We start from the raw sequence: 25972 nt of genomic DNA, 5'->3' as shown, positions 1-25972 counted from the left end.
GGTATCGACCCATTTGCACTGGAAACAGTTTCTCTTTATTTACTCTACCCAAACCGTTCATGATTTTTGAGCACCTCTATCAAATTTCCTCTCAACCATCTCTGCTCTAAGGAGAACAACCCCAGTTTCTCCAGTCTCTCCACATAACTGATACCATTCTAGCAAATCTCTTCTGCATCCTCTCTGAGGCCTTGATGTCCTTCCTAAAGTGTGGTGCCAGAAATAAACACCTGGGAATTATAGATACCCATACGTGAATTACAGGTATGAATTTATTCGGGATACAGATACCTAGGATGAGTTATTGGCCCAGAATTTGCAGTCAGCGGCGAAACAAAGGTGTTCACTGCTGGCCCCGAAGTACGCTTCGCACAAGGATCTCGCGATCCCAGTGCCGAGAACTTTGGGTTTACCGACCTTCAATTCAAATCAACGGAAGTTAATGGGGATTCCCTTGTACGAGCTGCTGAGACGCCAACAAGCTGTCTAAGCAGCCAATCAAACGCAGAATTCAGACTGCGAGCAAATAAGTGAGTAAGCCTTAAAATTTTACCTTTTTAAAAATGTTATAGAGAGCAAAACAAAGATTGGGTTCTCACATGGGGAAAAGGCAAACCTGAAATAAAGATGGAATTTAGAAGAATTATTTTGAAAAGTTTCTTAATTTTAAAGTTTTATTAAAGGGACAAATTTCACACTGCACAAAATTAAAATGAGTTTCAGGCCCTTAACATTTGTTTAGCAGTAACAACGCCATCAAACCCCAGTTACATCTAATCCCTTTGGGTCTAACTTTGGTGGGGAATTTAACAGCATAATTACTGCGGAAGAGCTGAAGTTTTCATCAGTTTCAATGATTTACAAGATTTCACTGATTGTCGGGTCTGTGTTAGGGTGGGGGGTGGCACAGCGCAGTCTGTTTCGGAGCGGTCACTGACCGACCACAACTTCAGGCCTAGAAATTCACTAGCCTTAGCGCCGCTTTTGAGGCGCTAGAGGGACTAGCGCCAGAGTTATGGCCAGTTGAAAAATTCCCTGGGGCCCTAAAGCGGCGTTGCACCGGTAGCGCTGCGCCGGCACCGATGACGTCATCGGTGTGCGCAGCGTCCCGGTTGCCATGCCGACGGGCCCCAGCGCCGAAATTCAGTTGCGGCCGCCTCGCCCGTGGCAGCCGCAACTAAGACTCTGGCAACAGAGTCCAACATGTGTTTGCGCCGGCGCATTAAAGGCCCCGCGGCGGCCGGCCGCTTTCCCGCCGGCCGCCTGCCCGCAGCTCCCTCCCCGGACTTCTCCCCCCCCCCCCCCCCCCGGAACAGATGCAAGCCCGGCACTTGTCCGAGGTGCCGGGCTCATTTTTAAACAGATTTGCGCGGGCCGCGGCCGGGTGCAGGCAGCTCCTCCTTAACGGAAGGAGGAGGCCTGCACTTCCCCAGCCTGCCGCACCGCATCGGGTGCCGCAGCGCCGGAATTGCGGCGCTAAACGGCAGTTAGCGCCCTTTTCCAGGCGCTAAGACCCTTCAGTAGCGCCGGCAGCCATTTGGGCGCGGCGCTACTGAATTTTTGGCGCACGCAGGGGGACTTAGCGCCGGCACTAACTTCCGGCGCTAAAGCCCTGGCTAAGCCAAAACCCAATTTCTAGGCCTCAGGATTTCCGCATGCGCCACATCCCGAAGTTACGGTCAGTTTCAAAGACGGAATGACGGCGGACGCTGCCAGTTTGCCATCATCCCGACCACAAATTCCGGGACCTTATCATTTATCTCGTTGTTAAACATTGGGAAGACCAAAGCCATTCTATTTGGGCTCCCTTCCCTCCCCCTCCCTCCCCCCCCCCCCCCCCCCCAGCACAAAACACCGTTCCCTCGCCACCTATTCCATTCTCCTCCCGAGCTACCGTCTCAGGCTGAACCCGACTGTTCATATTTGACACTGAACTAAGCTTTCGACACTATATCCTCTCCATTACAAAGACCACCTACTTCCACCTCCGTAATATCGCCTGTCTCTGCCCTGCCTCAGCCCATCTACTACTGAAACCTTCATCCATGCTTGTGTCACCTCCAGACCCGACTATTCCTATGCTTTCCCGGCCAGTCTCCCATCTTCCACCCTCCATAAACTTCAGCTCGTCCAAAACTATGCTGCTGTGTCCTAACCCACACCAAGTCCCTAAACCACCCTGTACTCGCTGACCTACATTGGCTCCCAGACCCCCCAATGCATCCAGTTTTAATTTCTCATCGTGTTTTCAAATCCCTCCATGGCCTCTCCCCTCCCTATCTCTGTAACCTCCTCCAACCCTCAACCTTCCAAGAACTCTGCGTTGCTCCAACTCTGGCCTCTTACACATCCCCCACTCCCTTTGGCTCAACACTGGCAGCCGTGCCTTCAGCCATCTAGACACTACCCGCTGGAATTCCCTCCCCAAACCTCTCAGGCCCCCTCCCATCATTTAAGACCCTCCTTCAAACCTACCTCCATGACCAAGATTTTAGTCTTGCCTCCTAAGATCTCCTTCTCTGGCTGTCAATTTTCTGTCTGATTATACTTCTCTGAGAAATGCCTTGGGACCTTTTTCCTAAGTTAAAGGAGCTATAAAAATGCAGGCAGTTGTTATTGCTGATTGTGGGATCTTGCTGTGCACAAATTGTCTCCTGCATTTCAAAGGTACTTCATTGGTTGTGATACGCTTTGGCACGTCATGAGGATACCAGAGGTGTGATATAAGCACGGGTTTATTTCTTGCACTTTGGGATCTAATAGAGAGATTCAGATGGTTTGTACCCAGAGTGAAATACAAGTCAGTTTAATTCATTGCTCCCTGATTACTGATATTAAATTTCCGGTTTGCAATGGCTTCCTGGTATCTGTTCTTTATAACATGTACTGCTTTCATTGTGTTTGGGTTGTGTGTGTTTGTATCCACAGTGGCTGACTGCTGATGGTCAGCACACTGCACATTATCAGTGTCTGGTGGTTATGGACGATCACTGGCGATAACATTGCAACGTCTTCGATAGAGAAAGAATCTGTAGCTGGTAACTAGAAAATTAAAGTCCACTATCTATATTAATCTTGCTTTACTCCAAGAATAAAAGGAATAATTTCTATTTTTGAGCAGCAGCGATAAAAAGAATGCTGAGAATCTGAAATGAAAGCAGAAAATGAGCAGCATCTGAAAGAGAGCAATCTTGTGGGTGTAGATCCTTGTAACGACTCGTTAACCCATCTCCCTCTTTCACAAGCTGCCTGACCTGAGGCGGATTTCCAGCATTTTCTGTTTGTATTGCAGTGTCACGTAGTTAGTTTGAATCATGAACGAATATTTATTTCGAACAAGTGCCACAGACGGTGCGTGCTCCAGAGACCACGGTGTATCACTGTCCCTCAGCATATTTAACATGCTTCACCGGGTGTTGGAAGCCAAGCAGCGGATACTCTTGGGACGTAACTTTGGATGGACAGTCCCAGGGGTGATGTTACTATAGAGCGACAGAGGAGCAGGAGATGGCATTGTGACGTCTGGGTGGGGAGGAATGTATGACTCATCCTCCATGGCCTGTTCTTACTGGCAGCCCGGCACCTTCGGACATAGCTGTTATCTTTTATACATTCATCCACACGTGGGAGTCAACCAGTGGAGCTTATGATTTCAATCTAGTCGATGACTACATAGAATTACATAGAATGCACAGCACACAAACAGGCCATTCGGCCCAACTCCTCCATGCTGGCCTTTATGCTCCACACGAGCCTCTTCCCACCCCTCTTCATCTCACCCTATCAGCATATCCTTCTATTCCTTTCTCCTCATGTGTTTACCTAGCTTCCTCTTAAATGCATCGACTAGATAAAGATACGAGACCAGTCGCACCAGCTGAGGTGAGGTGTGCACTGACCCAGGGTAGAATGATGCACTGACTGACATTCAGACCCTGATACCGTTGCTGTTTGCCAGCAGCTCCCTGACGTTTCCATCACCCGGTCTGTGTCAGTGGGAATGGCTAGATCTGATCAGAGCAGGGCTGGGAATTTTGAATATCGGTTTTTAACCTCTTACCATTTTGTTTATTGATTGGGCTCAGTCCCAGGTATCTGGTTGCTGTTATATGTCACTGAAAATTCTTCCTGCCCGCCCCAGCAGGGGCCTGTGACACACAAGATGACTTGCAGAACAAAAGGGAATAAAAAATGGCTGAGCAAACAAAATCTTTTTTGACGTGCCCCAGACTGTAGCCTTTGCCCTTCTTCAATAAAGCACTGAACACATTAATACTGCAATAACACTCTGTGTTTCAGATAAAAAAAGAAGTAAATTCTAACGCACACATGCTATGCAGTACGTCAGTCACACTAAAGGAGTGCGAGTTAAAAAAAAATAAAAACCTTCAAATACCACAGGGCAAGCTGTGCCAGCATTTGCTTAAGACTAAAATATTTCCAACAATTCATAGAAAGAAATTAGCCATACTAACCACAGTGCAAAAGTCAGTAAATCCAGAGCCGCTCACTCCAGGCACCCAACTAGCCGATAGTGGTACTTCAGTACTTACAAAGGAGCAGATGCTGAGGTTATGTGTCTGCACTGAAGCTGGTGCTGACACCTCGAATTGAAGCTGTGCAATGCTGGTGCTGCGGAGCGCACTTTACTTGCTACTCAGCTGTTTGGTGGGAATCGTCATCTATCCTGAACAGTCATGAGGTCAGAGGAGAGCTTGCCTCGTGAAATCCAAACTGTCCCTCTGCTCCTCTCTCCAGAACACAAGTGATGGGAGAGGAGAGGTACGAGTCAGTCAGCGTTCCACTTTATGTGGCTCTGTACCTGGGGTCTACTGAGCGAGGATAGCTGTGCCTTTTCTTTTTCATACTTCAGTCTTTCCTCCCTCTACTCCCTGCTGAAAGGCCGAGTAAGCTCACTGCTCGGCTTCTGCTCATACCACTTTGAGGCAATACACGAGAGAGGCTGTGGCCAACCCTTGCTTCATTTTTGCCCTCTCTTTCTGTGGCGGACTCCTGATCTCAGCCCAGCACCTCCCCACAGCGACCCATTTGAGATCAAGATTCAACGGCGTGGGGGATTGCAGGCACATCATCCCACCCTCCACTCTTCCGTAGAACAGTGGGGGCTTCTAAGTGCTGCAATGTTTATTTCTCTAATCTTTTAGTGACTTGCCCTTGCAACCTGGCAGGTCCTGTCATCTGATACAGTATATATCTGTTCCTGTACTGTGCAGAGGTCCCATTTACCTCAGGAAGATTAGAACAGGATCCTCTTTCTCCCCCCACCGTCACCCTCATGGTGTAAATACACAGGGACTGGTGTTGCATTTACAAGTACACAATGTTGGAGCTGCACTGATAGAGGTCTGAGGTCTGGTGTTTCCACCACATTAGTGCCAAGAGACGCCCATAATCTGTGAGTTACATAGAGTCATAGAGTTATACAGCACAGAAAGAGGCCCTTCGGCCCATCGTGTCCGCGCTGGCTATCAAGCGCTGTCTATTCTAATCCCATTTTCCAGCACTTGGTCCATAGCCTTGTATGCTATGGCGTTTCAAGTGCTCATCTAAATGCTTCTTGAATGTTGTGAGAGTTCCTGCCTCTACCACCCTTTCAGGCAGTGAGTCGCAGATTCCAACCACCCTCTGGGTGAAAAAGTTTTTCCTCAAATCCCCTCTAAACCTCCTGCCCCTTACCTTGAAACTATGTCCCCTGGTTATTGACCCCTCTACTAAGGGGAAAAGTTCCTTTCTATCTACCCTATCTATGCCCCTCATAATTTTGTACACTTCAATCAGGTCCCCCCTCAGCCTTCTCTGCTCTAAGGAAAACAACCCCAGCCTGTCCAGTCTCTCTTCATAGCTGAAGTGCTGCAGCCCAGGTAACATCCTGGTGAATCTCCTCTGCACCCTCTCCAATGCAATCACATCCTTCCTATAGTGTGGCAACCAGAACTGCACACAGTATTCCAGCTGTGGCCTAACTAGCATTTTGTACAGCTCCATCATAACTTCCCTGCTCTTATATTCTATGCCTCGGCTAATGAAGGCAAGTATCCCATATGCCTTCTTAACCACTTTATCTACCTGTCCTGCTGCCTTCAGGGATCTATGTACAGGCACACCAAGGTCCCTCTGATCCTCTGTCCTTCCTAGGGTCCTACCATTCATTGTGTATTCCCATGCCTTGTTAGTCCTCCCAAAATGCATCACCTCACACTTTTCAGGGTTAAATTCCATTTGCCACTGTTCTGCCCATCTGACCAACCCGTCTATATCGTCCTGTAGCCTGAGGCTTCCCTCCTCGCTATTTACCACCCCACCAATTTTCGTGTCATCTGCGAACTTACTGATTATACCTCCTACATTCATATCTAAATCATTAATGTACACTACAAACAGCAAAGGACCCAGTACCGATCCCTGCGGTACACCACTGGACACAGGCTTCCAGTCACAAAAACAACCTACGACCATCACCCTCTGCCTCCTGCCACTAAGCAAATTTTGGATCCAATGTGCCAAGTTGCCCTGACCAGTCTCCCATGCGGGACTTTGTCAAAAGCCTTACTGAAGTCCATGCAGACCACATCAACTGCACTACCCTCATCCACACACCTAGTCACCCACCCCCTCGCGCCTAACTACAATATGTCCAAGTCCCCTCGATCTTTTACGTCCATCCATCAAACCCACCGCCCACAAAACTGGCCACGCCCCCAACTCAAATGTGAGTATCCTCCAATTGCGCTTCTTTGGGCGGGCGGGGGGAGGGGCGTCTCATTGCGACCAGATTTTGAGGCACAGCAGGAATCAACATCATTTTTCCGGACTTTTAATTGCAATTTTTTGAAGGTTATTTTTTAATTTATCCTCACTGAGACCTACTCTGTATTTTCTGTTTCTTTGAATGGATTTTTATGGAGACGTATAAGTCACATTAAGAATTGAAAAGGTTCCCCGATCACAGGTTCTTAAACATGCTGTGCTTGATGGGATGATTGATGGTTAAATGAGTTGAACCTTCAATTTTTATACTTAAAGAAGGTGTGGGTTTTGCGTTTCCTTGTGCCCCGATTGTTTACGCTGATTTCTGCCCACTTTAATTTTGGGCGTATTCTGATGCGATTGGGAGGATACTTGGGACTAATTTTACATCAGCAAATGGCAACATTGGGTGCACTTTTGGGTCTAAAGTCTGGATTTTGCTCACAGAGGCAACTCCAGGCCAACGTAAATCTCCCTCTACACTGTCCCATCAAACACTCCCAGGGCAGGTACAACATGGGTTAGTAGCACAGTAATGCTCCCTCTACACTGTTCCATCAAACACTCCCAGGGCAGGTACAGCATGGGTTAGATACAGCGTAAAGCTCCCTCTACACTGTCCCATCAAACACTCCCAGGGCAGGTACAGCATGGGTTAGATACAGCGTAAAGCTCCCTCTACACTGTCCCATCAAACACTCCCAGGGCAGGTACAGCATGGGTTAGATACAGAGTAAAGCTCCCTCTATACTGTCCCATCAAACACTCCCAGGACAGGTACAGCACAGGTTAGATACAGAGTAAAGCTCCCTCTACACTGTCCCATCAAACACTCCCAGGGCAGGTACAGCACAGGTTAGATACAGAGTAAAGCTCCCTCTACACTGTCCCATCAAACACTCCCAGGGCAGGTACAGCACGGGTTAGATGCAGCATAAAGCTCCCTCGACACTGTCCCATCAAACACTTCCAGGGAACATACAGCACGGGTCAGATACAGAGTAAAGCTCACTCTACACTCTTCCATCAAGCAGTCCTGGATCAGATTTTAAATATGAAGTAAAGTTCCTTCTACGCTGTCCCATCAAGCACAGCTTAGTTATAGAGTGAAGCACTCTCTCATCAAGCAGTCCCTAGGTCAGATACTGTACAGCTAGATGCAGAGTAAAGCAATACTCTATCCCAAGGACATGTCTCAACAACAACCTCAGAAGGGTGTATGCTATGTTTTTTTTCATTTACACCAATCATCCAATTAGTGCTGATTGAATTGCCTGCAACTACTACATAACCGACTGGCAGAACTTCGTTCACATGGTATCCTCACACAGACTAGACAGATGAGACTTTTGTCCCATCCATCTAGGATGGATTTACCCAGGATCCATAGGTAAAAGGCCTGTGACTAACCCACTCCACCACCCAGTTCCCCACATAACACACATTCTGTACTCAAAATACACACCGACATGCACTGGCTGGTTTTATGTAATGTGCTGACTATTTTAATGTACCATGCACTGACTATGTATTTATGTAACATACATGTGTAACAAGCGCTGACTGTGCCACAAACTCCGTATCCTCACCACCGATTCCATTCCCCTCCCCGTCCACTGTCGCAGGCTATTCACAACCTTGGCATCCTATTTGACACCGATATGAGTTTCCAACCCCATTTCCTCTCCATCATAAAATATCACCACCTTCCAACACCGTAATATCACCCGTCTCCGCACCTTCTCAGCTCATCAGCTGCTGAAACGCTCATCCATGCTTTTGTCGCATCCAGACTCAACTATTCCAAGCGCTACCATCCTCCACCCTCCATAAACTTGAGCTCATCCAAAACTCCTACCCTGTGCTCGCTGACCTATATTGGCTCCTGGTCATCCAATGCATCAATATAATATCTATATATATAAAACGGTCTGTCTTTCTGTCTGTCTTTCTGTCTGTCCGGCTATACTATCAAAAGTTATAGAGCGTACCTACACATGTGTTATATCAAAAGAAAGCTTATGATTATCGAAACCTCATAAGCGTATTTACTTTTTGCTCAGACAAAAATTGTTCAGGCAGTATACAAAAAACCTTCAAAAACCTTCAAAATTCCACTCATTAGCATTGAGTGACGTGAAGGTTGACCAATCCTGTGACGTGATGATTGACCAATCCTACAGTTCAGTCACCTGATGGTTGACCAATCGGTGCGTGTGTGGGCGGGACTAATCATTCTCAGCTCAGGGATGTGGCAGCCATTACACACCAGCCGGGCCTGAAGCTAAAAATATGGTAATCGAGGTCAGTATCTTTTTCAAAAAAAATAAGATTTACCAAAAATGTTTTATAAGTACTTTAACTTTCATCTTTGAAGGTATTAAAAGCTAGAAATGTTTAGGTTAAAAAACAGTGGAAAATACCCGAGGCCCCGGGGCCTAGGCTTCTCCAACTGCCGACAGCCCAAATCCAGTCCCAGGCTCCCGGCCCAGACATCGACCAGGCCCAAAAAAGCCCTGGCAACGCCGGGCCCCCCCCAGCTAGTATATGTATATGTGTGTATATATCTGCCCAGGTCCTAAATCGCACCAAGTCCCGTTCACCCATCACCCCTGTGCTCGCTGACCTACACTGGCTCCCGGTTAAGCAACGCCTCGATTTCAAAATTCTCATCCTTGTTTTCAAATCCCTCCATGGCCTCATCACTCCCCATCTCTGTAATCTCCTTCAGCCCCACAACCCCCTGAGATATCTGCGCTCCTCTAATTCTGGCCTCTTGAACATCCCTATTATAATCGCTCAACCATCAGTGGCCATGCCTTCTGTTGCCTAGGCCCTAAGCTCTGGAATTCCCTGCCTAAACCTCTCCACCTTGCTACCTCTCTTTCCTCCTTTAAGACTATCCTTAAAACCTACCTCTTTGACCAAGCTTTCGGTCACCTGCCCTAATTTCTCCTTATGTGGCTCGGTGTCAAATTTTTTGTCTTATAATACTCCTGTGAAGCGCCTTGGGATGTTTTCCTACGTTAAAGGCGCTATATAAATACAAGTTGTTGTTGTTATGTATACAAAACAGCCCAGTCATTGTATATTATATATCAACCTTGTCAAGACTGAGAGAGATATAGAGTAAGAGATAGTGTCATAAGAACATAAGACGGAGGAGCAGGAGTAGGTCATTTGGCCCCTCGAGCCTGCTCTGCCATTCAATAAGATCATGGGTGTACTCATCCTGCGAGTACTGAGTATTCCATCACTCTCCTGACATTTACATAGCCAGTTTCCATTATAGATATGGACATAGGAATTTATAAATACAAAAATAAAGACAGAATGTACAACTTGAAAATGGGGACTGAATCCTTGGTCCCTTCTAACTCCGCTTGACCTGAAAACCACACTTGCCCTTGACTTCTCATGTGAAAAGCCATGGTTGACTAACTAGTATTTGATAATCCAGTCAGGACCTACAGCGAATGTATCTGGACAGCGTCCTGTCTGGAAGGATGTCACCTTGGCCTTGCATTTCTAGTGGACATGAGCCTCAGCACAAAAGTGCCTGCATTTCAGCACAGATTGGCACTAAATTTGGCTCAGAGAAGCCATTACCTCTGGAAGCCCCAAGGATCTATCCTTGGGTCCACCCCTCCTCCCTCATCTACACGCTGCCCCTCGGCGACATCATCCGAAGATATGATGTCAGGTTTCACATGTATGCTGACGACACCCAGCTATACCTCGCGGCCACCTCTCTCGACCCCTCCACTGCCTCTGATTTGTCATGCTGCATGTCCGACAAGGTTGGTAGGACAGAATTCTGCTGCTGGCTGTTGTTCATGGGTCACATTTTGTAAAATCTTCACACACACACCATCTATTGAGATCCTAATCACATCACTGGGCATTTCAGGTGTAAATGAAGCCATTTGGATGCATTGGCTACAGAAAACAGACTTGGGCTAGCTTTGGGTGTTAGAAAAACAGGTCCATCATGTCTGGAGGGATGTCATCGTGGCCTTGCGTTATATTAATGGTTAAACACAGAACTATGCCAGCAAAATGCTACCAAATCAAATGGAAACGCATTGGAATCTATAAAATCACTAACCTGTTTTCAGTGTTTGGTGCGTTGTGCCAAGGTGAAAGAAAGGTGCTTCTATTTTGGGTTCAGTGCTCCCAACTCACACTGCTTTGGTGTCCCAGGTGCGCTCTCTCGCTGCAATTTCTTGGCTCTCCTTTTCTCCGACTACAGCTTCGGCTCCAGGGTTCCTGCTTCTAGTTTTGTGTTGAGCGGGGTGTTGCTGTATGACATTGCGGTGAATCAGTTTCTGGAGTAACATAAAGCAGGCAAACCAGTGTGGTGAGAACCGGTCTTACACTTCAGTGTGCATCTAAATCAGGAAGTTGCTCAGTGACCAGTGAATCATGTCCAATCCACCCAGAGCTGATTGGAATAGCTCAGTCAATGATTAACTTTTCATACTACAGTAAACCGTTTCGTATCCGGCACCTGCGGGACTGGCATGGTGCCGGTTGATTAAAAATTCCAGATAACGGAGAGGTATACCTACTGAGGCAATTTAAATATCGGCTGACCTCAGACCAGAAGAAGGGACATGGAGTGACAATGGCCCAAGGTACGAGAGCCCCGTTACACAGCCACAGGTCCAGGAGCCCCGGTTACACAGCCCCAAGTGCAGGAACCCCGGTTACACGGCCACAGGTACAGGAGTCCCGGTTACACAGCCACAGGTCCAGGAGCCCCTGTTACACGGCCACAGGTACAGGAGCCCCGGTTACACAGCCACAGGTACAGGAGTCCCGGTTACACAGGTACAGGAGCTGCGGCTACACAGCCCCAGGTGCAGGAACCCCGGTTACACGGCCACAGGTACAGGAGCTGCGGTTACACAGCCACAGGTCCAGGAGCCCCTGTTACACGGCCACAGGTACAGGAGCCCCGGTTACACAGCCACAGGTACAGGAGCCCCGGTTACACGGCCACAGGTACAGGAGCCCCGGTTACACAGCCACAGGTACAGGAGCCCCGGTTACACGGCCACAGGTACAGGAGCTGCGGTTACACAGCCACAGGTCCAGGAGCCCCTGTTACACGGCCACAGATACAGGAGCCCCGGTTACACAGCCACAGGTCCAGGAGCCCCTGTTACACGGCCACAGATCCAGGAGCCCCGGTTACACGGCCACAGGTACAGGAGCCCCGGTTACACGGCCACAAGTTCAGGAGCCCCGGTTACACGGCCACAGGTACACGAGCCCCAGTTACACAGCCATAGGTCCAGGAGCCCCGGTTACACGGCCACAGGTACAGGAGCCCCGGTTACACGGCCACAGGTACAGGAGCCCCGGTTACACAGCCACAGATCCAGGAGCCCCGGTTACACAGCCACATGTACAGGAGACCTGGTTACACGGCCACAGGTACAGGAGTCCCGGTTACATGGCCACAAGTTCAGGAGCCCCGGTTACACGGCCACAGGTACAGGAGCCCCGGTTACACAGCCACAAGTTCAGGAGCCCCGGTTACACGGCCACAAGTGCAGGAGACCTGGTTACACGGCCACAGGTACAGGAGCCCCGGTTACATGGCCACAGGTCCAGGAGCCCCTGTTACACGGCCACAGATCCAGGAGCCCCGGTTACACAGCCACAAGTGCAGGAGACCTGGTTACACGGCCACAGGTACAGGAGCCCCGGTTACATGGCCACAGGTCCAGGAGCCCCTGTTACACGGCCACAGATCCAGGAGCCCCGGTTACACGGCCACAGGTACAGGAGCCCCGGTTACACGGCCACAAGTTCAGGAGCCCCGGTTACACGGCCACAGGTACACGAGCCCCAGTTACACAGCCACAGGTCCAGGAGCCCCGGTTACACGGCCACAGGTACAGGAGCCCCGGTTACACGGCCACAGGAACAGGAGCCCCGGTTACACAGCCACAGATCCAGGAGCCCCGGTTACACAGCCACATGTACAGGAGCCCCGGTTACACAGCCACATGTGCAGGAGCCCCGGTTACACGGCCACAGATCCAGGAGCCCCGGTTACACAGCCACAAGTTCAGGAGCCCCGGTTACACGGCCACAGGTACAGGAGCCCCAGTTACACAGCCACAAGTTCAGGAGCCCCGGTTACACGGCCACAAGTGCAGGAGACCTGGTTACATGGCCACAGGTACACGAGCCCCGGTTACACGGCCACAGGTCCAGGTGCCCCGGTTATATGGCCACAGGTACAGGAGCCCCGGTTACACAGCCACAAGTTCAGGAGCCCCGGTTACACGGCCACAGGTACAGGAGCTCCAGTTACACAGCCACAAGTTCAGGAGCCCCAGTTACACAGCCACAGGTACAGGAGCCCCGGTTACATGGCCACAGGTACACGAGCCCCGGTTACACGGCCACAGGTCCAGGTGCCCCGGTTATATGGCCACAGGCACAGGAGCCCCGGTTACACAGCCAGAGGTACACGAGCCCCGGTTACACGGCCACAGGTCCAGGTGCCCCGGTTACACAGCCACAGGTACAGGAGCCCCGGCTACACAGCCAGAGGTACAGGAGCCCCGGTTACACAGCCACAGGTACACGAGCCCCGGTTACACGGCCACAGGTCCAGGTGCCCCGGTTACACAGCCACAGGTACAGGAGCCCCGGCTACACCGCCAGAGGTGCAGGAGCCCCAGTTACACAGCCACAGGTACAGGAGCCCCGGTTACACGGCCACAGGTACAGGAGCCCCGGTTACACGGCCACAGGTACAGGAGCCTCGGTTACACGGCCACAGGTACACGAGCCCCGGTTACACGGCCACAGGTACAGGGGCCCCGGTTACACGGCCACAGGTACACGAGCCCCGGTTACACGGCCACAAGTGCAGGAGACCTGGTTACATGGCCACAGGTACAGGAGACCCGGTTACACGGCCACAGGTACAGGAGACCCGGTTACACGGCCACAGGTACAGGAGCCCCGGTTACACGGCCACAAGTGCAGGAGACCTGGTTACACGGCCACAGGTACAGGAGCCCCGGTTACACGGCCACAGGTACACGAGCCCCAGTTACACGGCCACAGGTCCAGGTGCCCCGGTTATATGGCCACAGGTACAGGAGCCCCGGCTACACAGCCAGAGGTGCAGGAGCCCCGGTTACACAGCCACAGGTACAGGGGACCCGGTTACACGGCCACAGGTACAGGAGCCCCGGTTATACAGCCACAGGTACAGGGGACCCGGTTACACAACCACTGCCACAGGAGCCCTGGTTACACGGCCAGAGGTGCAGGAGCCATGGTTACACGGCAAAAGGTACGAGAACCCCAGTTACACAGCCACAAATATACAGTAAAACTTACCTTTGGGTACTCCTGAATTTTGCCGGTTATTAAAGAATTCCGGATGATTAAGTGCCATTTAAACAAGAGTTTACTGTACTGAGGTCCGGACACATCCACAGAGTAGACTTCACTGAGATAGTATGGTGTTGTTTAGGTACAGGGGACCTTCCTGTGAAAGTAAATGACCCACCAATGTCTGGAATGTTGTCAACCCAGTGAAGTTAACTCTTTGTGCACCAGCAAATGCCAAATGTTACCACAGGGCTAGTTGGTTGTGATGTCGCTCTTTTATTTTGCTGGCAGCATGTTGAACTCCAGGGTTCAATCAAGCAGTGTTGAATCACTGGTCAGATTGGATCGGGTTACGTACAACTCAGTATGGGAGCTATGTGAATGGGGCAAATGAAAGCCTCAGAAACCCGACAGCAGCGTACTTACTAATCTTCTAGTAAAGCCTGACCTGCTGCGGGTTTCCAGCATTTTCTCTTTTTATTAAAGAATTCCAGCATCCGCAGTATTTTGCTTTTGTTGTAATAAAGCGCTCTGAGGGAGCTTTCTACTAGGTATAAAAGGCAAACCTGGACTCGCTGCCCACAGAGTCGATACAAGCCCCGGACACTGCCCGCAGAGTCGATACAAGCCCCGGACACTGCCCGCAGAGTCGATACAAACCCCGGGCACTGCCCACAGTGTCGATACAAACCCCGGGCACTGCCCACAGTGTCGATACAAACCCCGGACACTGCCCACAGTGTCGATACAAACCCCGGGCACTGCCCACAGTGTCGATACAAGCCCCGGGCACTGCCCACAGAGTCGATACATACCCCAGGCACATCCCGCAGAGTCGATACAAGCCCCGGACACTGCCCGCAGAGTCGATACAAACCCCGGACACTGCCCGCAGAGTCGATACAAACCCCGGGCACTGCCCACAGAGTCGATACAAACCCCGGACACTGCCCGCAGAGTCGATACAAACCCCGGGCACTGCCCACAGTGTCGATACAAACCCCGGACACTGCCCACAGATTCGATACAAACCCCGGGCACTGCCCACAGAGTCGATACAAACCCCGGGCACTGCCCACAGAGTCGATACAAACCCCGGACACTGCCCGCAGAGTCGATACAAACCCCGGGCACTGCCCACAGAGTCGATACAAACCCCGGGCACTGCCCACAGAGTCGATACAAACCCCAGGCACTGCCCGCAGAGTCGATACAAACCCCGGACACTGCCCACAGAGTCGATACAAACCCCGGGCACTGCCCACAGATTCGATACAAACCCCGGACACTGCCCACAGTGTCGATACAAACCCCGGGCACTGCCCACAGAGTCGATACAAACCCCGGGCACTGCCCACAGAGTCGATACAAACCCCGGACACTGCCCGCAGAGTCGATACAATCCCCGGACACTGCCCGCAGAGTCGATACAAACCCCGGACACTGCCCACAGAGTCGATACAAGCCCCGGGCACTGCCCGCAGAGTCGATACAAGCCCCGGACACTGCCCGCAGATTCGCTACAAACCCCGGACACTGCCCACAGATTCGATACAAACCCCGGACGCACTGCCCACAGTGTCGATACAAACCCGGGCACTGCCCACAGAGTCGATACAAACCCCGGACACTGCCCACAGAGTCGATACAAACCCCGGGCACTGCCCGCAGAGTCGATACAAACCCCGGACACTGCCCGCAGAGTTGATACAAACCCCGGACACTGCCCACAGAGTCGATACAAACCCCGGACACTGCCCACAGTGTCGATACAAACCCCGGGCACATCCCGCAGAGTCGATACAAGCCCCAGACACTGCCCGCAGAGTCGATACAAACCCCGGACACATCCCGCAGAGTCGATACAAGCCCCGGACACTGCCCACAGTGTCGATACAAACCCCGGACACTGCCCACAGTGTCGATACAAACCCCGGGCACATCCCGCAGAGTCGATACAAACCCCGGACACTGCCCGCAGAGTCGATACAAACCCCGGACACTGCCCACAGTGTCGATACAAACCCCGGACACTGCCCACAGTGTCGATACAAACCCCGGACACTGCCCACAGTGTCGATACAAACCCCGGGCACATCCCGCAGAGTCGATACAAGCCCCAGACACTGCCCGCAGAGTCGATACAAACCCCGGACACATCCCGCAGAGTCGATACAAGCCCCGGACACTGCCCACAGTGTCGATACAAACCCCGGGCACTGCCCGCAGAGTCGATACAAACCCCGGACACTGCCCACAGAGTCGATACAAACCCCGGACACTGCCCACAGTGTCGATACAAACCCCGGGCACTGCCCGCAGTGTCGATACAAACCCCGGGCACTGCCCACAGAGTCGATACAAACCCCGGACACATCCCGCAGAGTCGATACAAACCCCGGACACTGCCCACAGTGTTGATACAAACCCCGGCAACTGCCCACAGTGTCAATACAAACCCCGGGCACTGACCGCAGAGTCGATACAAACCCCGGACACTGCCCGCAGAGTCGAAAGAAGCCCCGGACACTGCCCACAGTGTCGATACAAGCCCCGGACACTGCCCGCAGAGTCAATACAAACCCCGGGCACTGCCCACAGTGTCGATACAAACCCCGGGCACTGCCCGCAGAGTCGATACAAACCCCGGACACTGCCCACAGTGTCAATACAAGCCCCGGACACTGCCCGCAGAGTCGATACAAACCCCAGACACTGCCCACAGTGTCGATACATAGAAACATAGAAGATAGGAGCAGGAGTAGGCCATTTGGCCCTTCGAGCCTGTTCCACCATTCAATGAGATCATGGCTGATTATCCAAATTCAGTACCCTGTCCCTGCCGTCTCCCCATATCCCTTGATCCCTTTAGCCTTAAGAAATATATCCAACTCTTTTTTGAATATATTTAATGAACTGGCCTCCACCGCCCTCTGTGGCAGAGAATTCCACAGGTTCACCACTCTCTGGGTGAAGAAATTCCTCCTCATTTCAGTCCTAAATGGTTTACCCCTTATCCTTAGACTATGACCCCTGGTTCTGGACTCCCCGGCCATCATAAACATCCTTCCTGCATCTAGTCTGTCCAGGCCTGACAGAATTTTATAAGTTTCGATGAGATCCCCTCTCAATCTTCTAAACTCCAGTGAGTATAAGCCCAATCGACACAATCTCTCCTCATAGGTCATTCCTGCCATCCCAGGTATCAGCCTGGTGAATCTTCGCTGCACTCCTTCCATGGCAAGAACGTCCTTCCTCAGGTAAGGCGACCAAAACTGCACACAATACTCAAGGTGCGGTCTCACCAAGGCCCTGTACAACTGTAGCAAGACATCCTTGTTCCTGCACTCGAACCCTCTTGCTACGAAGGCCAACATACCATTTGCCTTCTTAACCGCCTGCTGCACCTGCATGCTTACCTTCAGCGACTGGTGCACAAGAACACCCAGGTCTCTTTGCACTTCCCCTTCTCCCAATCTATCAATACAAACCCCGGACACTGCCTGCAGTATCGATACAAACCCCGGGCTTGGTTACTGTCCTCTCCTGGCCAGAAGAACAATAATCAAACCTGCTGCTGTGTCCCTCCCTGTGAAATCGGCTTCATGCAAAGCTAATGGAACATTCTAACCTCTTACAGTATGAATGATTACTGAGACCCTCTGAGATGCGATAGCCACTCCCTTATTGTTCCCGATCTTCTCTTCTTCTTCTTCTTAGGCAGTCCCTCGGAACCGAGGATGACTTGCTTCCACACTAAAAATGAGTTCTCAGGTGACTGATGAGTCCAATGCGGGACCTACAGTCTCTGTCACAGGTGGGGCAGACGGTGGTTGAAGGGGCGGGTGGGTGGGGTGATTGGGTTGCCGTACGCTCCTTGCGCTGCTTGCGCTTGGCTTCCGCTTGCACCCGGCGAAGAGACTAGAGGCGTTTGGCACCTTCCCGAATGCTGCTCCTCCACTTTGTGCGGTCTTGGGCCAGGGATTCCCAGGTGTCGGTGGGGATGTTGCACTTTTTCAAGGAGGCTTTGAGGGTGTCTTTGAAGCATTTCCTCTGCCCACCTGGGGCTCTCTTGCCATGTTGGAGCTCTGAGTAGAGCGCTTGTTTTGGGATCATTATAGGTAACTTGTCAAGTGTCGGACATTAAGACTCATTCTCCACATTTTAGCAGCCTCTGGCCTGTCTTTTCAAGCTGGTACGAATTTACTTTGTTTTAAAACTCAACATTTTAATGCAACTCTTTTCCAAATCCTTTCTGTGCAAAAATGATCAGGAAAGCTCCCTCAATGCGACGAGCACCTTCTCATGTCCACAGAATGTCCCAAAGCAATTGGTAGCCAATGCATTACTTTTGAAGTGCAGTCTCTGTTGGGCTACTAAATGTGGCAACCAGTTTGTGCTCAGCAAGGTCCTGCGAATGAATGAATGGCCTCAGTTCATCTGTTTTGATGGTGTTGGTCGAGGGAGGAACGTTAGCCATGGCACCGGGAGAACCCTTGAGCTCTTCGTCAAATAGTGTTGTGGGATCTTCTACATCCACCTAAGTAGGATGATGTGTCAGCCTAGATTTTGTGCTCAAGTCCTGGAGTGAGGGTATGCAGTGTAATCACAAAGCTTTAGTGAATGTTGGCCCAGTCTACAGAACATGGTGATTATTTGAACCATGTTAAAGCACCAGCCACTCTTGGTGTTTTTAAGGACAGATTTATGGTGCTGGGTTCAATGAAACATGTTCCCCACCCCGTTCCGCACCCCCCTCAAAGAAAGGGGACAGTGGTTAACTTAGGGGAACCAGAGGAGCGCCCTCAGTGAGGTACATAAAATATTAAATGTTATTAATAAGGTTGTTTCATATGTTCACACTCTTTCCAGGGTGAAAAGTGTGAATTGATGAAAGGATTCGCAGGCTGGTTAACAGTCTGACAGGCTGCGATGTGACGGCTGCTACCATGCCCGTAACCATCTTTGCGCCAGCCAGTAGGGTGGTTAGTCCTGTATGGCGGGAGGGTTTTATGGACTCCCGCAATCCACACGATGAGGTGGTTGTTGGGGGCGGGGGGCACCCTCCCCCCCCCGGGCGTGAGTATCCTGGTTGATGAAGGTCAAGCCAGAATTCGGAGCCGGAACTGCGGTCTGCACTCTCCACAACTGTCTGGAGTGGGGTTCCAAACCTGCACCTTCTGACTCAGAGGCAGGAATATTGAGGAGGTAAAGCAAGATCATTACCTCAAAGTCAGGAAAGCTGAAGTGAAATGTAAATGATACATTGGGAAGAACTTTTTTCCAACTGAAATTTTTTTGAATCATTTTCCAGGTTTGGTGATAGAGGTAAAATCAGTAGGGGCATTCAGAATGGCCGCGGTAAGAGAATGATCTGCGGCCAAAGTGGCCTATCCGCATCCTTGATTTCCTTGTGTTTAGCTCCATAAAGGAACTACATTATCACATCATGCCACAAAAGTATTAAATGTTGTGCATAATAGAAATGAGAGCATGTTATAAAGCATCTTGGGGGAGAAAATGAGTATAGCCCCGTTTGGGGCGCCAGCCTCGCCAGGGCGCTAAAAGTAGCGCCCCGGAAACATTCGCGCCCCCGCACCGGAAATTGAGTTGTTGCGCCCCAAAGGGAAGCGCGGCGCTACTGGAGGCGCCCCGCATCCCTCTTGGGGCGCTGCGAGTGAATATCGTGGCGCTACGTGCCGCAGCGCCACACGCTGCGGCACGTCGCGCTGTGGCATTGCAGGCCTTCCGCCCCTTCTTAAAGGGGAAGGGTCTTGTGCAGTGCGATCTGGGGCCCAGCTGGGCCCCCGAGGATCGGGAGTGCAGGCAAAAGAGCCCGGCACCAAGGAGAAGTGCCGGGCTCTTGGAGCGCAGCGGGGGGGTTAAGGAGGCCGGACGGGAGCGCAGGCAGGTGCTGGCAGGCGGCCAACAACAAAAATGGCCGCCCCGCACCTCGCCTTTAATTTGCGCCTCCCCGGCCACAGGTAGGCCCCCCTGAACCCGTCGGACATAGCGCCCGGCGGTAAATCAGGGGGCGCTGCCAAATATCGCGGCTGGGGCGTCAGTGGGGCACTGCGCACACCGATGACGTCATCGGCAGTGGCGCAGCGCTAACGGTTAGCACCACCACTAACGTCCCGCGGAATTTAGCGGGAGGTGTGGGCAGTGCTGCGCCCGGGCACCAGTTGGCTTGCAACCCACTTAGTGCCCTCTTAAGGCGCTAATGGGTGGCGCAACCTACTGAATTTCTCCCCCCTTGTGTTTAAGCAGATTCTTAGTTGCTGAGTAAACAGATTCTTAGTTGCTGATGGTAAGCTGAATGGTAGGAACCCATCTGAAGGCACCTGGTTGGAACGCCTGAGGGGTATATGTGTTTTGCACTCCGGAGGGGTATACACATTCAACTAACAAATGGGCGTATTTGCTGCCAACCTCCCAGTTTGCTAAGTAAAAATGTGTGAAGATTTTGGCATGGAAACCATCTGATGCTGCCATGACAGTCTTCCAAATTTATACTTTTGATTGGCTGAAAAAACACCCTTCAAAACCAGCTTTTCGCCAACAGAAGCCCAGTTTTTCTAACCTTGACAATGGATGGCAGAAACCCAGAGAAAGACAAAACAAAGGAAGTCAAATATTTGATGCTACTTTTTATTTACAAAGAGGAAAACATTAGGAAAAATGAGAATAGGTTAGAAAAGGAAGAAAAATGTTTAAAAAATGAAATGGAACAAATAGAGAGTAGGAAAGAACCAGGGAATATGGTGTAATTGGTAGAGGGGAGTTGAGGAGAACTTTTTTCATCCAGAGGGTGGTGGGGGGTCTGGAACTCACTGCCTGAAAGGGTGGTAGAGGCAGAAACCCTCATCGCATTTAAAAAGTACTTGGATATGCACTTGAAGGCTACGGACCAAGTGCTGGAAAGTGGGATTAGGCTGGATAGCTCTTTGTTGGCCGGCACGGACACGATGGGCCGAATGGCCTCCTTCTGTGCTGTAAATTTCGATGATTCTATCTAAGTAATTGAGCAATCAGAAATTAAGCTTATGTTTTTATTTAAAATAGTCTTGTTTATGTGTTTTAGTTCTATAGGATTAATATTATACTGATAAAGTGTTCCTGGTGTTTGAGTGGATTTACTATCTGTAATATTAGTGTTTATTTCAGCATCACTGTACGTGAGCTGAATACAAAATAAAACAAGAAATGCTGGAAATACTCAGCAGGTCAGGCAGCTTAGCCAGTTCTGACGAAGGGTCATCGACCTGAAACGTTAACTCTGTTTCTCTCTCCACAGATGCTGCCTGGCCTGCTGAGTGTTTCCAGCATTTTCTGTTTTTATTTCAGAATCCCAGCATCCGCAGTATTTTGCTTTTAACAAAATAAAACAGTTGACCCAGAGAGACACCAATGTCCCTGGACCCAGGGAGACACCAATGTCCCTGGACCTAGCATCAGTCTATGGGTTAATGGTTTTGGTGTGTTGGAAAATGGTCGAATGAAGTGCACGGTTTGGTGAGGCTGGAGTGTGGGTAGATGGTGGACTACTGAGTGCCCAGTGTCTGTATATCATGAACAATCAGTGTTGTTAGTTTAAGCAGAACCAATTATGGCACTGCTTTGGGTCCAAACAAAAAGAGACCATTCCAGAAATTCTTCTGTAGCACATGACTGAAGCCAACCGATGGGATTGAACTTTGACCCTCTGTAGGGCTGGTGATTGCGAGCGTTTTTGTTTTCTGTACAATCCATGTTGATGGTTAGCAGTTCACACATAGAGCTCATCCCGAGGCAATCGTGTTGAACGCAACTTTCTCAACATATAATAAATACGCAGTTGGCACCATGAATGTGGAACAAATCTGTCATTTTGTGCATGGGTCCAGGACTTCTATAAAGCTGCACTTTTTAAAACGTAATAACTTTGCAAATGTTTGACCCACAGTCCACTTGGCCATTGATTCAGCAACTCAGTCAAAAAGCACAAATTTTACAGCTTCTCCCAAAGGCCCAGTGGGTAAAAGCTCTGCCTAGTGTAACACTAAGCCTCACAGAGCAGAAGGTCCCAGGGTTAATCTAGGGTCTGTGTTGAGTTCGCGGAGATCAGCTGGGGTGACAGCTCGGGTGCTACAATGGGCTTGGGTGAGTGGGCAAGGAAGGGAAAAGTCAGACAGGGTTTCTGCTGGACAGTGTCCATGTGCTGATGTCACGTGAAAACGAAATTGGCTTTTCTGTGGTTCCCCTCCACTGTTGAATAGCCTACCCAGACTCTCAGTCCAGGCTGGCAACTGTGCCCCCAATAAGAGTCAGCCCCTTCAGGAAAAGAAGGGAGAAAGGTGGGGGCTAGGCGGGGGTTGCAGAGAAGCTAATATATCAGAGATTAATGTATCAGAGACCCCTATTTTGTATTGTCTGTAGTTTACAGCAAAGCAGAGGGTGCAGCAAATGGCAGTATTTAAATCTGTGCTGCCTTCCAATAATAACTTTCAGAGGAAAACTCCCAAGAATTCCTGCCTTTCAATTTCTGAAGGACACTGTGGAGTCCTGTGCATCTCACACCCACATCTGTCTGGGCCTCGAGTAGAGACGAGTGACTCATGCAAGGAAAACTCTGGCTGCTACTGAAATTATTTATTATGTTGCAACACTAGGATTGTCATCCAGGACTTGGGGGGGGGGTATGAACTCCCATTCAACATAACGAGGTACAGCTGAAAATGGACCCACTATCCACGTTACCCAAGTTTGGACTTACTTGGGCTGGTGAGGGAGAAGAGATGAGAGCAATCTATTGGTTTTTGCAAGGGGGACTTGTTGGTGCAGTGGGTATAGCACACAATGGGGTAGATGTTAGTCTTCACCACCTGGGCAGCAGTCTGGCGAGGTGGATCGCAGAGCCTGGCCGTAACTGAAATTAATGCGATACAAATCGGGCAGGTTCTGTAACGGGCGTGCGATTCGCCCGCCAATTGAACACCCAGCTGGTAAAGTCAAAAATCTACCTCTGAAATGTGGGTTTGAATCCCACTTGGACTGAAGCTAATAAACCTCCTCCCTCTTTTGGTGGTAAGGGTCACAACTGCATTGAGGACAGTCTCTGCTAGGTTCCTGATGAGTCTGAGCCAAGGAGCACCAAACGTCCCCTGATTTAGCAATCTGATTCAGCAAGGGCACATGCGTGGCTTGTGTGTGAAATGGAAAAATGTCACACAGGATCATTAAGGAATTTGAGCTGCAATTATTTAATGAATCGGAATCGAAGGAGCCTTTTCTCTGCATTGAGTCATGCTGTAACTGATGGGAAAATGTTTGACGTTGCCACTGAGTGCCTGAAATGGAAAGTCTTCCAGTTCCCAACACTGACCTTCCTCACCTTGAACAGCACATATATTCTTATTTTATTGACAATGCAAAACTTGATCTTGACCAGCTCAGTGTTGACGGGTAGCAGAATGGATAGCAAGCTGGCTACAAAATAGAAAACAGATACGGGTCGTTACTCAGGCTGGCAAAAGGTGGGAAGTGGTGTTTCACAGGGTTCGGTGTTGGGACCACTGTTGTTCACAATTTACATTAATGATTTGGACTCAGGAATCGGAAGTATAATTTCTAAATTTGCAGAGACACCACATTTGCGGTTAATACTGTGGAGGACTGCAACAAAATACAGGAAGATATTAATAAACATGCACAATGGGCGTGTCATTGGCAAATGAATTTCAATATAGATAAGTGTGAGGTGGTACATTTTGGTAGGAAGACAAAGGAGGTCACAGACTGCTTGGATAACAAGCTTAACTGGGGTAGAGGAGCAAACGGATCTGGGGTACAGATACACTAATCACTAAAAGTAACGACAGAGGTTAATATGGCCATTAAAAAAAGCAAACCAAGTATTGGGGTTAATCTCTAGAAGGATAGAATTGAAAAGCAGAGAAGTTATGTTAAACTTGATATAGAACACTTGGAGTACAGGAAACTTTTTTTTATCCGGCACCGACGGGACCGACGTGGTGCCGGTTCATCAAAAATTCCGGATAACCGAAAGCTATAGTAAAAGATACAGAGAGTTGAGAGCTCCGTATAAAGCAACAAACACTGTTGCTTAGCAACAGGTTCAGAACAATGGCCACACATTCCAAGTGTCTCTGTAGCTTAGCAACAGCTGCAGCCACACCCTTGCACAGCAACAGATCGAGGAAGGCAAGTAGAATATGAAGTAAAACTTACCTGAACCTACTCCTGAATTTTGCCAGTTAACCGAGATTTCCGGTTATTTAGGTGCCGGTAAATCAAAAGTTTCCTGTACTGTGCACAGTTCTGGTCATTATTATAGAAAGGATATAGAGGCGTTGGAGAAGGTGCAAAAAAGATTCTCAAGGATGATACAGTACCAGAACTGAGAGGATATACTTATCAGGAAAGGCTGAACAGGCTGAGGCTTTTTTCTCTAGAAAAGAGAAGGCGGAGGGGTGACCTGATAGAGATCTTTAAGATAATGAAAGGGTTTGATAGGGTAGACACAGAGAAAATGTTTCCAATTGTGGGGAGTCCAAACTAGAGGTCATAAATATAAGATAGTCAATAAATAAAATAGAGAATTCAGAAGAAACTTCTTCTCCCAGTGAGTGGTGGGAATATGGAACTCACTACCACGTGGAGTAGTTGAGGCAAATAACATAGATGCATTTAAGGGGAAGCTAGATAAGCACATGAGGGAGAAAGCAATAAAAGGATATGTTGAGATGAAGAAAGAAAGACTTGCATTTATATAGCGCCTTTCACGACCACCGGACGTCTCAAAGCGCTTTACAGCCAATGAAGTACTTTTGAAGTGGAGCCACTGTTGTAATGTGGGATTGCGGCAGCCAATCTGTGCACAGCAAGGCCCCACAAACAGCAATGTGATAATGACCATATAATCTGTTTTAGTGATGTTCGCTGAGGGATAAATATTGGCCAGGACACCAGGGATAACTCCCCTGCTCTTCTTCGAAAGAGAGTCCAGTGCCATGGGATCTTTTACATCCACCTGATAGGGCAGACGGGGCCTCGGTTTAACATCGCATCCGACAGTGTAGCAGTCCCTCAGCACTGCACTGGAGTGTCAGCTTAGCTTTATGTTCTCAAGTCTTTGGAGTGGGATTTGAACCCACAACCTTCTGACTCAGAGGTGAGAGTGCTACCAACTGAGCCACAGCTGGCCTGACAAGAAGGCTGGGAGGAGGCTCATGTGGAGCATAAAAGCCGGCATAGACAAATTGGGCCTAATGGCCTGTTTCTGTGATGTAGATTCGATGTAACTTTGTGACTCAAGTGGTCTGCTCTGCTATGTACTGTACTACGTGTATGGAGTTGAACGGGAGAGCTCCACATGTAGGTAACTACTTCAGTCATGGGTTGTGGTTCAAAGGCCGAAGGAATGTGGTAGCTTTACTTCCATTAGCAGACCACACTTCCATACAACTTTCTAAACACAGCCGTATTTTCTCTTATCCAGCAAATGTGATTCGGTCCATTTACAACACTCCATGTGGGGGATGTCTAAACTATAATTAGAGGTTCGTTCAAAACCTCCCCATAATTCTCATATCGGTCAATTATAGTAGAACAGTGCTGCGAAGTATAGCCATGCCACAGTACTAGGTCATGTGTTTGTACTCAATCATGTGTTCCTAATCGTGGCCGTGCCAACGCTACCAAGTGTTGGTGGGCGGGGGTCCCGTGAGGGATGGGTCAAACCCCATATGCAGTAATGACCAAAGCCGCAGTGGCACCACCATCCCATCAGCTGAGCAATGGCATGATTGAAAAATACATCTCAAGTGCTGGTTGG

The 25972-nt window shown here is 49.8% G+C and overlaps 1 protein-coding gene across 7 annotated transcripts in view; it reads left to right on the top strand.

Moving 5' to 3' along the window:
• The window catches only part of dnajc17 (DnaJ (Hsp40) homolog, subfamily C, member 17), a 196988-nt gene that overhangs the window by 147114 nt on the left and 23902 nt on the right, over positions 1 to 25972 (top strand). The gene's annotated exons all lie outside the window — the stretch shown is intronic.

The sequence above is a fragment of the Somniosus microcephalus genome, chromosome 12 (assembly GCF_052327205.1).
Source record: "Somniosus microcephalus isolate GS21.2 chromosome 12, FLI_Smic_1.0, whole genome shotgun sequence".
Taxonomy (NCBI): Eukaryota; Metazoa; Chordata; class Chondrichthyes; order Squaliformes; family Somniosidae; genus Somniosus; species Somniosus microcephalus.
Note: the sequence above shows the minus strand (reverse complement) of the source record. Positions and strands in the feature narration are given on the sequence as shown.